Here is a 12,727-nt window from a genome sequence, read left to right as displayed (position 1 = left end):
CTGGGGGCTGGCCTCTCGGCCATGCCCGGACCTTGCTCTTATGTATTTTCAATGGTAGAGTTTCTACACACCATAGATTAAGGTGTGGAGCTCTGCTGTTCCTCATGAATTAATGCAAATTACTATTGTTTATCTATTCAATTCAAGCTTATTCCTATTCTAAGATATTCATTCGCACCCAAGAACATGATGAATGTGATGATTATGTGACGCTCATCACCATTCTCACCTATGAATGCGTGCCTGACAACCACTTCCGTTCTACATGAAGATGAGATAAAATGAGTATCTCTTAGATATCTAATACAGGGGACTGAGTCCGAGATATTAGAGTCTTCGTGGTATAAGTTAGAACCCATGGATGGCCATTCCCGAGATTCGGAAAGTCTAAACCTTGTCTGTGGTATTCCGAGTAGGATCTGGGAAGGGATGGCTGTAACGAGCTTCAAACTCGCGAGTGCTGGGCGTAGTGACAGACGCAAAAGGATTACTGAATCCTATTCCAGTATGATCGAGAACCGACAGATGAATAGCCGTGCGGTGACAGTGCATCTTGGATCATTCTCACTGAGAGGATGGGAAGTAGCCATTGACAACGGTGATGCCCTACACAAAGCTTGCCATAGAAAGGAGTGGGAATGATTGGATAAAGACAGCAGGAAAGCAGAGGTTCAGGAGGAACGAAAGCATCTCTATACGCTTATCTGAAATTCTCACCAATGAATTACATAAGTACCTCTATCTTTATTTTATATTTTAATTATATTTTAATTACTAAAACTCTATAACCATTTGAATCCGCCTGACTAAGATTTACAAGGTGACCATAGCTTGCTTCAAGCCGACAATCTCCGTGGGATCGACCCTTACTCACGTAAGGTTTATTACTTGGACGACCCAGTGCACTTGCTGGTTAGTTGTGCGAAGTTGTGACAAAGTGTGTGAATTACATTCCGAGCACCAAGTTTTTGGCGCCGTTGTTAAGGATCACAATTTCGTACACCAAGTTTTTGGCGCTGTTGCCGGGGATTGTTCGAGTTTGGACAATTGACGGTTCATCTTGTTGCTCAGATTAGGAATTTTATTTTAATTTTAAGATTTTTGTTTTTATTTTTTTTTTATTTTCGAAAAAAAATTTCAAATTTTTTTTTAAAAATAAATTATTCTAGTGTTATTCAGAACTTTTAAGAAGGAATTCTAGAGTTTCCTGAAACATGTTGAAGCTTGGCTGGCTGTAAAGCCATGTCTAATTCTTTTGGACCGAGGCTTCCACTCATCAGCACAAAAGCAAGTTGAATGAAGTATCAGCTGTTGAATGCCTGATTTGTATGCTAAAGCTTGGCTGGCCATTGGCCATGTCTAGTGTTTTGGACCGGAGCTTTCACTGAAAGCTTGGCTGTCTAGTAAGCCATGTCTAATTCCTGGACCGGAGTTTTAGACTAACATTGCAAGTTTCCTGGAATTCCTATTAAAAATTTTGAAATCCTTATTTTTCTTTTCAAAATAATTTTCGAAAAATTCAAAAATTTTTTTAATAAAATCATAAAAACCAAAAATATTGTGTTTCTTGTTTAAGTCTTTTGTCAATTTATAAGTTTGGTGTCAATTGCATGTTTATCTCTTTCTTGCATTTTTCGAAAATTCATGCAGTGCATTCTTCATGATCTTCAAGTTGTTCTTGATGAATCCTCTTGTTTGATCTTCATATTTTCTTGTTATGTGTTGCATCTTGTTTTTCATATGCATTCTTGAATTATTAGTGTCTAGAGAATAAAAATTTTTAAGTTTGGTGTCTTGCATGTTTTTCTTTTCTTAAAAATTTTCAAAAATATGTTCTTGATGTTCATCTTGACATTCAAAGTGTTCTTGGTGTTTATCTTGACATTCATAGTGTTCTTGCATGCATCATTTGTTTTGATCCAAAATTTTCATGCATTGAGTCTTTTTGATGTTTTTCTCTTTCTTCATTAAAAATTTAAAAATCAAAAAAATATCTTTCCCTTATTTTCTCATAAATTTTCGAAAATTTGAGTTGACTTTTTCAAAAATTTTTAAAATTTAGTTGTTTCTTATGAGTCAAATCAAATTTTCAATTTAAAAATCCTATCTTTTTCAAAAATCAAATCTTTTTCATTTTTCTTTTATGATTTTTGAAAATTTCAAATTGATTTTCAAAAATCTTTTTCTTATCTTGTTCATAATTTCAAAATCTTTACTAACAATTAATGTGATTGATTCAAAAATTTTGTTAGTTTGTTACTTGCTTATTAAGAAAGGTTCAATCTTTAAAATTTAAAATCATATCTTTTAGTTTCTTGTTAGTCAAGTAATCAACTTTGATTTCAAAAATAAAATCTTTTTAAATTTCTTTTTCAAATCTTTTTCAAAATAAATGTCAATCACATCTTTTTCAAAATCAATTTCAAAATCTTTTCTAACCTCTTATCTTTTCAAAATTTGATTTTCAAATATTTTTTTATTAACTAATTAACTTTTTGTTTGATTTTAAAATTTTACTATTTCAATCATATTTTTTTTTCAAAACTACCTAACTATTTCTCTATTTAAATTTTCGAAAATCACCTTCCTCTTTTTCAAAATTCCTTTTTAATTAAATATTTGTTTTAAATTTTAATTTGATTTAATTTTATTTTCCTTTCTTAATTTTCGAATTTTAACTTTAATTTTAAATTAAAAACAAAAACATTTTTTTTCTTTTCAATTATTTTCGAAAATTCTTCTCTCTCATCTCCTTCTAATTATTTATTCATCTACTAACACTTCTCTTCCACCCAAGAATTCAAACCCACTCTTTCCCTCTGTGTTTGGATTCCTATCTTTTCCTTCCTCTATTCTTCTCTTCTTATACTTACATAAGGAATCTTTATACTGTGACATAGAGGATTCCATATTTTGTTTTCTATTTTCTTCTTTTTCATATGAGCAGGAACAAGGATAAGAACATTCTTGTTAAAGCTGATCCTGAACCTGAAAGGACTCTGAAGAGGAAGCTAAGGGAAGCTAAAGCACAACTCTCTGGAGAAAATCTGATAGAAATTTTTGAAAAAGAAGGAGACATGGCCGAAAATAATAACAATGCAAAGAAGATGCTTGGTGACTTTACTGCACCAAATTCCAATTTACATGGAAGAAGCATCTCAATCCCTGCCATTGGAGCAAACAATTTTGAGCTAAAGCCTCAATTAGTTTCTCTGATGCAACAGAACTGCAAGTTTCATGGACTTCCATCAGAAGATCCTTTTCAGTTCTTAACTGAATTCTTGCAGATCTGTGATACTGTTAAGACCAATGGGGTTGACTACGAGGTCTACAGACTTATGCTTTTCCCGTTTGCTGTAAGAGACAGAGCTAGAATAGGTTAGACTCTCAACCTAAAGATAGCCTGAACTCTTGGGATAAGCTGGTCACGGCTTTCTTAGCCAAGTTCTTTCCTCCTCAAAAGCTTAGCAAGCTTAGAGTGGATGTTCAAACCTTCAAACAGAAAGAAGGTGAATCCCTCTATGAAGCTTGGGAGAGATATAAGAAACTGACCAAAAAGTGTCATCTGACATGCTTTCAGAATGGACCATCCTGGATATATTCTATGATGGTCTGTCTGAATTATCAAAGATGTCATTGGACCATTCTGCAGGTGGATCCATTCACCTAAAGAAAATGCCTGCAGAAGCTCAGGAACTCATTGACATGGTTGCAAATAACCAGTTCATGTACACTTCTGAAAGGAATCCTGTGAGTAGTGGGATGCCTCAGAGGAAGGGGGTTCTTGAAATTGATGCTCTGAATGCCATATTGGCTCAGAATAAAATATTAACTCAGCAAGTCAATATGATTTCTCAGAGCCTGAATGGATTGCAAGCTGCATCAAACAGTACTAAAGAGGCATCTTCTAAAGAAGAAGCTTATGATCCTGAGAACCCTGCAAAAGCAGAGGTGAATTACATGGGGGAACCCTATGGGAATACCTATAATCCCTCATGGAGAAATCATCCAAATTTCTCATGGAAGGATCAACAAAAGCCTCAACAAGGCTTTAATAATGGTAGAAGAAACAGGTTTAGCAATAGCAAGCCTTTTCCATCATCCACTCAGCAATAGACAGAGAATTCTGAGCAGAGTCCATCTAGCTTAGCAAATATAGTCTCTGATCTATCTAAGGCCACTTTAAGTTTCATGAATGAAACAAGGTCCTCCATTAGAAATTTGAAGGCACAAGTGGGCCAGCTGAGTAAAAGGGTCACTGAAACTCCTCCTAATACTCTCCCAAGCAATACAGAAGAGAATCCAAAAAGAGAGTGCAAGGCCATTACCTTACTTGGTGTGGCCGAACCCAAAGAGGAGGGGGAGGACGTGAATCCTAGTGAGGAAGACCTCCTGTGACGCTCAGTGACCAATAAGGAGTTTCCCTTTGAGGAACCAAAGGAATCTGAGGCTCATCTAGAGACCAAAGAGATTCTATTGAACCTCCTTCTGCCCTTCATGAGCTCTGATGAGTATTCATCCTCTGAAGAGGATGAAGACATTACTGAAGAGTAAGTTGCTAAGTACCTTGGTGCAATCATGAAGCTGAATGCCAAAATATTTGGTAATGAGACTTGGGAAGATGAACCCCCCTTACTCACCAATGAACTAAATGCATTGGATAGGCAGAAATTACCTCAAAAGAAATAGGATCCTGGTAAATTCCTAATTCCCTGTAACATTGGCACCATGACCTTTGAGAAGGCTCTGTGTGACCTGTGGTCAGGAATAAACTTAATGCCACTCTCTGTAATGGAGAAACTTGGGATCTTTGAGGTGTAAGCTGCCAGAATCTCTTTAGAGATGGCAGACAACTCAAGAAAACAGGCTTATGGACAAGTAGAGGACGTGTTAGTAAAGATTGAAGGCTTTACATCCCTGCTGATTTCATAATCCTAGACACTAGGAAGGATGAGGATGAATCCATCATCCTTGGAAGACCCTTCCTAGCCACAGCAAGAGCTGTGATTGATGTGGACAGAGGAGAGTTGGTCTTCCAACTGAATGAGGACAACCTTGTGTTTAAAACTCAAGGATCTCCTTCTGTAACCATACAGAGTAAGAATGAAAAGCTTCTCTCACTGCAGAGTCAACCAAAGCCCCCATAGTCAAACTCTAAGTTTGGTGTTGGGAGGCCACAACCAAACTCTAAGTTTGGTGTTGGGAGGTTCCAACAATGCTCTGAATATCTGTGAGGCTCCATGAGAGCTCACTGTCCACCTATTGACATTAAAGAAGCGCTTGTTGGGAGGCAACCCAATGTTATTTAATTATATTTATTTATTTTCTATTGTTATCTTATGTTTTTTTAGGTTGATGATCATGTGGAGTCACAAAAACTACTGAAAAATCAAAAACAGAATGAAAAATAGCTTTAAAAATAGCTCACCCTGGAGGAAGAACTTACTAGCGTTTAAACGCCAGTAAGAAGCATCAAACTGGCGTTTAACGCCAGAAAGAAGCATCAAGCTGGTGTTAAACGCCAGAAACAAGCATAAGACTGGCGTTTAACGCCAGAACAGAGCATGGAAGTGGCGTTAAACGCCAGAAATAGGCTACATTTGGGCGTTTAACGCCAAAAACAAGCAGCAAGCTGGCGTTTAACACCAAACATGCATGCTAAGGGCGTTTTACACACCTAATTGGAGCAGGCATGTTAAGTCCTTGACCTCTCAGGATCTGTGGACCCCACAGGATCCCCACCTACCACACCTCTTCTCCTCTCCTCCTCACACCTTTCCATAACATTCTTCCCCAAAATAACCTCCGCCAATCACCTCCATTACTCATCCAAAACCGTCATACAGCCCACCCACACCCACCCACTCAAATTCAAACCATCACTCCTTCCTTTTCACACATCATAACCACCTAAAACCCCTTGGCCGAACCATTCACACACCTCCATCTTCTTCTTCTTCTACTACTTTCTTTCTTCTTTTACTCGAGGACGAGCAAACCTTCTAAGTTTGGTGTGGTAAAAGCGTTGCTTTTATTTTTTCATAACCATTTATGGCATCTAAGGCCGGAGAAACCTCTAGAAAGAGGAAAGGGAAGGCAATTGCTTCCACCTCCGAGTCATGGGAGATGGAGAGTCAACAAGATCATGAGGAAATTCCTCATCATGAAATTCCTGAGATGCCTCAAGAGATGCACTTTTCTCCACAAAACTATTGGGAGCAAATCAACACCTCCCTAGGATAATTAAGTTCCAACATGGGACAACTAATGGTGGAGCACCAAGAGCACTCCATCATCCTCCATGAGATTAGAGAAGATCAAAGAGATATGACGGAGGAGCAACAAAGACAAGAAAGAGACATAGAGGAGCTCAAGAGCACCATTGGTTCTTCAAGAAGAGGAAGACGCCACCCTCACTAAGGTGGACCTGTTCCTTAATTTCTTTGTTCTTATTTTCCTGTTTTTCGTTTACTATACTTTATGTTTATGTTTATGTCTGATTACATGATCATTAGTATTTAAGTGTCTATGCCTTAAAGTTATGAATGTCCTATGAATCCATCACCTCTCTTAAATGAAAAATATTTTAATTACAAAAGAACAAGAAGTACATGATTTCGAATTCATCCTTGAAAATAGTTTAATTATTTTGATGTGGTGACAATACTTTTTGTTTCCTGAATGAATGCTTGAACAGTGCATATGTCTTTTGAAATTGTTGTTTATGAATGTTAAATATGTTGGCTCTTGAAAGAATGATGAAAAGGAGAAATGTTATTGATAATCTGAAAAATTATAAATTTGATTCTTGAAGCAAGAAAAAGCAGTGAATACAAAAGCTTGCAAAAAAAAAAAAGAAAGAAAAGAAAAATGGCAAAAAAAAAGAGAAAGAAAAAGAAAAAGCAAGCAGAAAAAGCCAAAAGCTCTTTAAACCAAAAGGCAAGAGCAAAAAGCCAATAACCCTTAAAACCAAAAGGCAAGGGTAATAAAAAGGATCCAAGGCTTTGAGCATCAGTGGATAGGAGGGCCTAAAGGAATAAAATCCTGGCCTAAGCGGCTAAACCAAGCTGTCCCTAACCATGTGCTTGTGGCGTGAAAGTGTCAAGCCAAAAGCTTGAGACTGAGGGGTTAAAGTCGAGGTCCAAAGAAAAAAAAGAAGAGTGTGCTTAAGAACCCTGGACACCTCTAATTGGGGACTTTAGCAAAGCTGAGTCACAATCTGAAAAGGTTCACCCAGTTATGTGTCTGTGGCATTTATGTATCCGGTGGTAATACTGGAAAACAAAGTGCTTAGGGCCACGGCCAAGACTAAAAAAGTAGCTGTGTTCAAGAATCAACATACTGAACTAGGAGAATCAATAACACTATCTGAATTCTAAGTTCCTATAGATGCCAATCATTCTGAACTTCAAAGGATAAAGTGAGATGCCAAAACTGTTCAGAGGCAAAAAGCTACTAGTCCCGCTCATCTAATTGGAGCTAAGTTTCATTGATATTTTGGAATTTGTAGTATATTCTCTTCTTTTTATCCTATTTGATTTTCAGTTGCTTGGGGACAAGCAACAATTTAAGTTTGGTGTTGTGATGAGCAGATAATTTATACGCTTTTTGGCACTATTTTTACATAGTTTTCAGTATGATTTAGTTAGTTTTTAATATATTTTTATTAGTTTTTAAATAAAAATCACATTTCTGGACTTTACTATGAGTTTGTGTGTTTTTCTGTGGTTTCAGGTAATTTCTGGCTGAAATTGAGGGACTTGAGCAAAAATCAGATTCAGAGGTTGAAGAAGGACTGTAGATGCTGTTGGATTCTGACCTCCCTGCATTCAAAGTGGATTTTCTGGAGCTACAGAACTCCAAATGGCGCGCTCTTAATTGCGTTGGAAATTAAACATCCAGGGCTTTCCAGAAATATATAATAGTCCATACTTTGTCTGAGTTTAGATGACGCAAACTGGCGTTCAACGCCAGTTCCATGTTGCATTCTGGAGTTAAACACCAGAAACAGGTTGCAAGGTGGAGTTAAACGCCAGAAACAGGTTATAAATTGGCGTTCAACTCCAAGAAAGAACTCTCCACGTGAAATCTTCAATGCTCAGCCCAAGCACACACCTAGTGGGCCCCAGAAGTGGATTTCTGCATCATTTACTTATCTCTGTAAACCCTAGTAACTAGTTTAGCATAAATAGGACTTTTTACTATTGTATTAGACATCTTGGGACGTTTAGTTCTTAGATCATGGGGGCTGGCCTCTCAGCCATGCCTGGACCTTGCTCTTATGTATTTTCAACGGTAGAGTTTCTACACACCATAGATTAAGGTGTGGAGCTCTGCTGTTCCTCATGAATTAATGGAAAGTACTATTGTTTATCTATTCAATTCAAGCTTATTCCTATTCTAAGATATTCAATCGCACCCAAGAGCATGATGAATGTGATGATTATGTGACGCTCATCACCATTCTCACCTATGAACGCGTGCCTGACAACCACTTCCATTCTACATGAAGATGAGATAGAATGAGTATCTCTTAGATATCTAATACAGGGGACCGAGTCCGAGATATTAGAGTCTTCGTGGTATAAGTTAGAACCCATAGATGGCCATTCCCGAGATCCGAAAAGTCTAAACCTTGTCTGTGGTATTCCGAGTAGGATCTGGAAAGGGATGGCTGTGACGAGCTTCAAACTCGCGAGTGCTGGGCGTAGTGACAGACGCAAAAGGATTACTGAATCCTATTCTAGTATGATCGAGAACCGACAGATGAATAGCCGTGCAGTGACAGCGCATCTTGGACCATTTTCACTGAGAGGATGGGAAGTAGCCATTGACAACGGTGATGCCCTACACAAAGCTTGCCATAGAAAGGAGTAGGAATAATTGGATGAAGACAGCAGAAAAGCAGAGGTTCAGGAGGAACGAAAGCATCTCTATACGCTTATCTAAAATTCTCACCAATGAATTACATAAGTACCTCTATCTTTATTTTATATTTTAATTATATTTTAATTACTAAAACTCTATAACCATTTGAATCCGCCTGACTGAGATTTACAAGGTGACCATAGCTTGCTTCAAGCCGACAATCTCCGTGGGATCGACCCTTACTCACGTAAGGTTTATTACTTGGACGACCCAGTGCACTTGCTGATTAGTTGTGCGAAGTTGTGACAAAGTGTGTGAATTACGTTCCAAGCACAAGTTTTTGGCGCCGTTGTTAAGGATCACAATTTCGTGCACCATTCGTCATGAGTTTTCTGGTTTCGATATGGATCCAAGGATGATGGAAACTCTTATGGTTCTTATTTTGAAGGTAGAAAATCTGGTTTCCATGAAAGATTTTCAACCTATTAGTCTCTATAATGTGGTTTACAAAGTTATAATGAAGGTCTTGGTCAATAGACTTCGTCCCCATCTCAAAGAGATTGTTGGGCCCCTTCAAGGAGGATTTATCCCAAGGAGAGAAACCCCGAACAACATCATTATAGCACAAGAGATTTTCTATTTCATGAAGAAGACAAAGTTAAAGAAAGGCACCCTGACCTTTAAGATTGATCTGGAGAAAGCATACGATAGAGTGGATTGGGGGTTTCTGAAATAAACCCTTGTGAGTTTTGGCTTTTTTTCTCTGAGAGTCAATCTGATTATGCATTGTGTCACTGCTTTCTCGCTGTTTATCCTCTGGAATGGGGATAGATTAAATAGCTTCACTCTGAGCAGGGGTCTTAGGCAAGGAGACCTTATGTCACCGTATCTGTTTGTGTTGTATATGGAGAGATTGTCATGTTCTATTAATTAACAAGTTGATAGGGGCTTGTGGAAACCAATTGCGGTTTCTAGAGGGTGTCTAAGAATTTGTCATTTGATATTTACCGATGATTTGCTTCTTTTTTGTGACTTTGGAACAAGTGTCCAAACATGATTCTTTTCAAATTGAAGAAGCTCTTCCTCCATGGCCTTTATCCAAGAGGGGTCATCAAGCGCTTCTTTGATATTTTGTGGCTCAATTTGAGATAGAAAGGCCATGTTTTCTTCTTCATATATTTTTCTAGTGGAGGACCGAATTTTGATACCTTGAGAAACATCCCCAATAACAAATTTTTGTGGATAGTTTTTCAAAAATCTCCACTCACAGGGTCTAATGGACTTAGGAACAGCTTCTGTTAAGGTGGGATCAATGGAACTGGTATTCCTAGGAATTTTGCCAGTTTCAGAAGATAAAACAAAATTATCTCTTGCAGAATCTTCTGTAATAGCAGGTTCAGAATCAGGTTGCCCAGAGTTTTCTTTTTCTTGACTTTGGTATTCATTGGCATTATTCTTCACCTGATTTCCTGCATCACAGTCTTCTAAAACACTTTGAACCATGTTAGTATCACAAAAAATAACATGTATGGATTCCTCAATAATTCTAGCATCCTGATGGTAAACTCTATAAGCTTTGCTAGTTGTGGAATAGCCTACAAATAAACACTCATATGCTTTTGGATTAAATGTTTTCAAATTGTCTTTGTTATTTAAAACAAAACACTTGCATCCAAAGATATGAAGATCATTCAAATTTGGTGGGTGTCCTTTCCAAAGCTCATATGGAGTTTTCTTTAAAAAATTTCTAATGATTGTTCTGTTTAAAATGTAGCAAGCGGTATTAACAGCTTCAACCCAAAGGAATTTTGGAACATCACTTTCACATAACATAGCTCTTGCCATTTCTTATATGCTTCTATTTCTTCTTTCCACAATACCATTTTGTTGTGGTATTCTTGGGCAAGAGAAATTTTGTGATATTCCAAATTTCTCACAAAATGATTCAAAAGATTGATTTTCAAATTCTTTATCATGATCACTTCTAATAGAAACAATCTTTAAATTTTTTTTATTTTGAATCCTTTTGCTAAGAACTTCAAATGCCGTAGAGGCATAATTTTTATGAACAATGAACAAAATCCAACCAAATCTTGTATAGTCATCCATAATCACCAAACCATAATGCTTACCACCTAAGTTTTGAGTTTTTGTCGGACCAAATAGATCAATTTAGCATTTCAAGTGGTCTTTTAATAGAAATATCTTCCTTTGATTTAAATGAACTTTTTGTTTGTTTTTCTATTTGATATGCATCACAAGTGATATCTTTGTCAAATTTTATCAAAGGAAGACTTCTTACTAAACCCTTTTTAACAAGCTTGTTGATTTGAAACATGCTTGCATGGCCCAATCTTTTATGCCATAGCCACTTTTCATATTCTTTAGAATGGAAACAAGCTACATTTTGATTATTTAGTTAATCAAGAGTGAGGCCATACACATTATCACAACGATTTACAACAAATAATACCTCATTAGACTTTTCACTCACGACACGGTATTCCAATCTTTTGAATATCACCAAGTAATCCAAATCACATAGTTGACTAATACTCAAAAGATTGTGCCTTAATCCATCAACCAAAAAGACATCATCAATAAAGGTAGAGTAATTTTTACCTACTTTTTCAACAACTATGATTTTACCTTTACCATCATCTCCAAAGGTCACAAATCCTGCATCATACTTGTTGAGTTTGATGAAGAATGTTGACCTTTCCGTCATGTGCTTAGAGCATCCGCTATCCAAGTATCACATGTCTTTCTTCTTCTTGGATGCTAGGCAAATCTGTGAACACTCTTAAGTGATTTTAGGTATCCAAACCAATTTGAATCCTTTGAAGTTAACCCATCTTGGTTGCCCAAGAGCATTAAAATCCAAACGACATTGTAAGTTTGGTTTTTTACTTTTCTTTTGTCAATAAAGTACTGGGAGTAAGAGTGACCAGATTTCTTACAATTAAAACAATTATTATTGTATGCATATTGCTGAAATTTATTGAAGCTTTGATGTTGATAATGATTAAGAGGGTAAAATTTTCAGGTTTTTGAAAAATGTGTATTTCTTTTGATAAATTCATTTTTAGTGTTCACACCCCTTTTTTCAAAAGATCTCAAACCAAAATTATTGAAAACATATGGGATTCTTGAATAAGAGGCTCTTTTGTAAAAGTGTGGTTGTTTGAAAGCAACCTCATTATTTGAGAAGTGCCCCTGACCATAATTGTTTGGAACCAGTTTGGTTTTAAAGGATGATGCGGTTTCACCAAAATATGGCTGTTCAAAAGAGACATCATTGTTGGAAAAATATCCAAGACCAGATTTATCAAAAGAGGTTTTTGTTTTTGAAGAAGAGGCCATGAATTTTGTAATTGGTTTTTCAAAAATTGCATCCTCTTTTGTCACATAGTCCAAACCTGATTTTTCAAACAATGATTTTTTATTTGCAAGTAATTTGTCCAAGTTACTAGAACTATGAGTAAATTTTGCTAAATCACTGTTCAACATTTTAATCATTTCATTTAATCTCTCATTTTCAGTAACAAGTTCTTGAGAAGGATCAATGATGAGCGGATAATTTATACCATTTTTGACATTATTTTTACATAGTTTTTAGTATGTTTTAGTTACTTTTTATTATATTTTTATTAGTTTTTATGCAAAAATCACATTTCTGGACTTTACTATGAGTTTGTGTGTTTTTCTGTAATTTTAGGTATTTTCTGGCTGAAATTGAGGGACCTGGGCAAAAGTTTGATTCAGAGGTTGAGAAAGGACTGCAGACGTTGTTGGATTCTGATCCTCCTGCAATCGAAGTGGATTTTCTGGAGCTACAGAAACCCAACTGGCTCGCTCT

The 12,727-nt window shown here is 36.6% G+C and overlaps 1 non-coding gene across 1 annotated transcript; it reads right to left on the bottom strand.

Moving 5' to 3' along the window:
* Positions 1 to 3,469: 3,469 nt before the first annotated feature.
* LOC148570071 (small nucleolar RNA R71) lies at positions 3,470 to 3,572 on the bottom strand. Its single transcript, XR_015908023.1, has one exon. It is a non-coding gene; the product is annotated as a small nucleolar RNA R71 (small nucleolar RNA).
* Between the last annotated feature and the right edge of the window lie 9,155 nt (positions 3,573 to 12,727).

This window comes from Arachis ipaensis, chromosome B3 (assembly GCF_059453495.1).
Source record: "Arachis ipaensis isolate K30076 ecotype BB chromosome B3, ASM5945349v1, whole genome shotgun sequence".
NCBI classification, from domain to species: domain Eukaryota; kingdom Viridiplantae; phylum Streptophyta; class Magnoliopsida; order Fabales; family Fabaceae; genus Arachis; species Arachis ipaensis.
The sequence above is the reverse complement of the archived record's forward strand: the minus strand, read 5'-3'. Positions and strand labels throughout refer to the sequence as shown.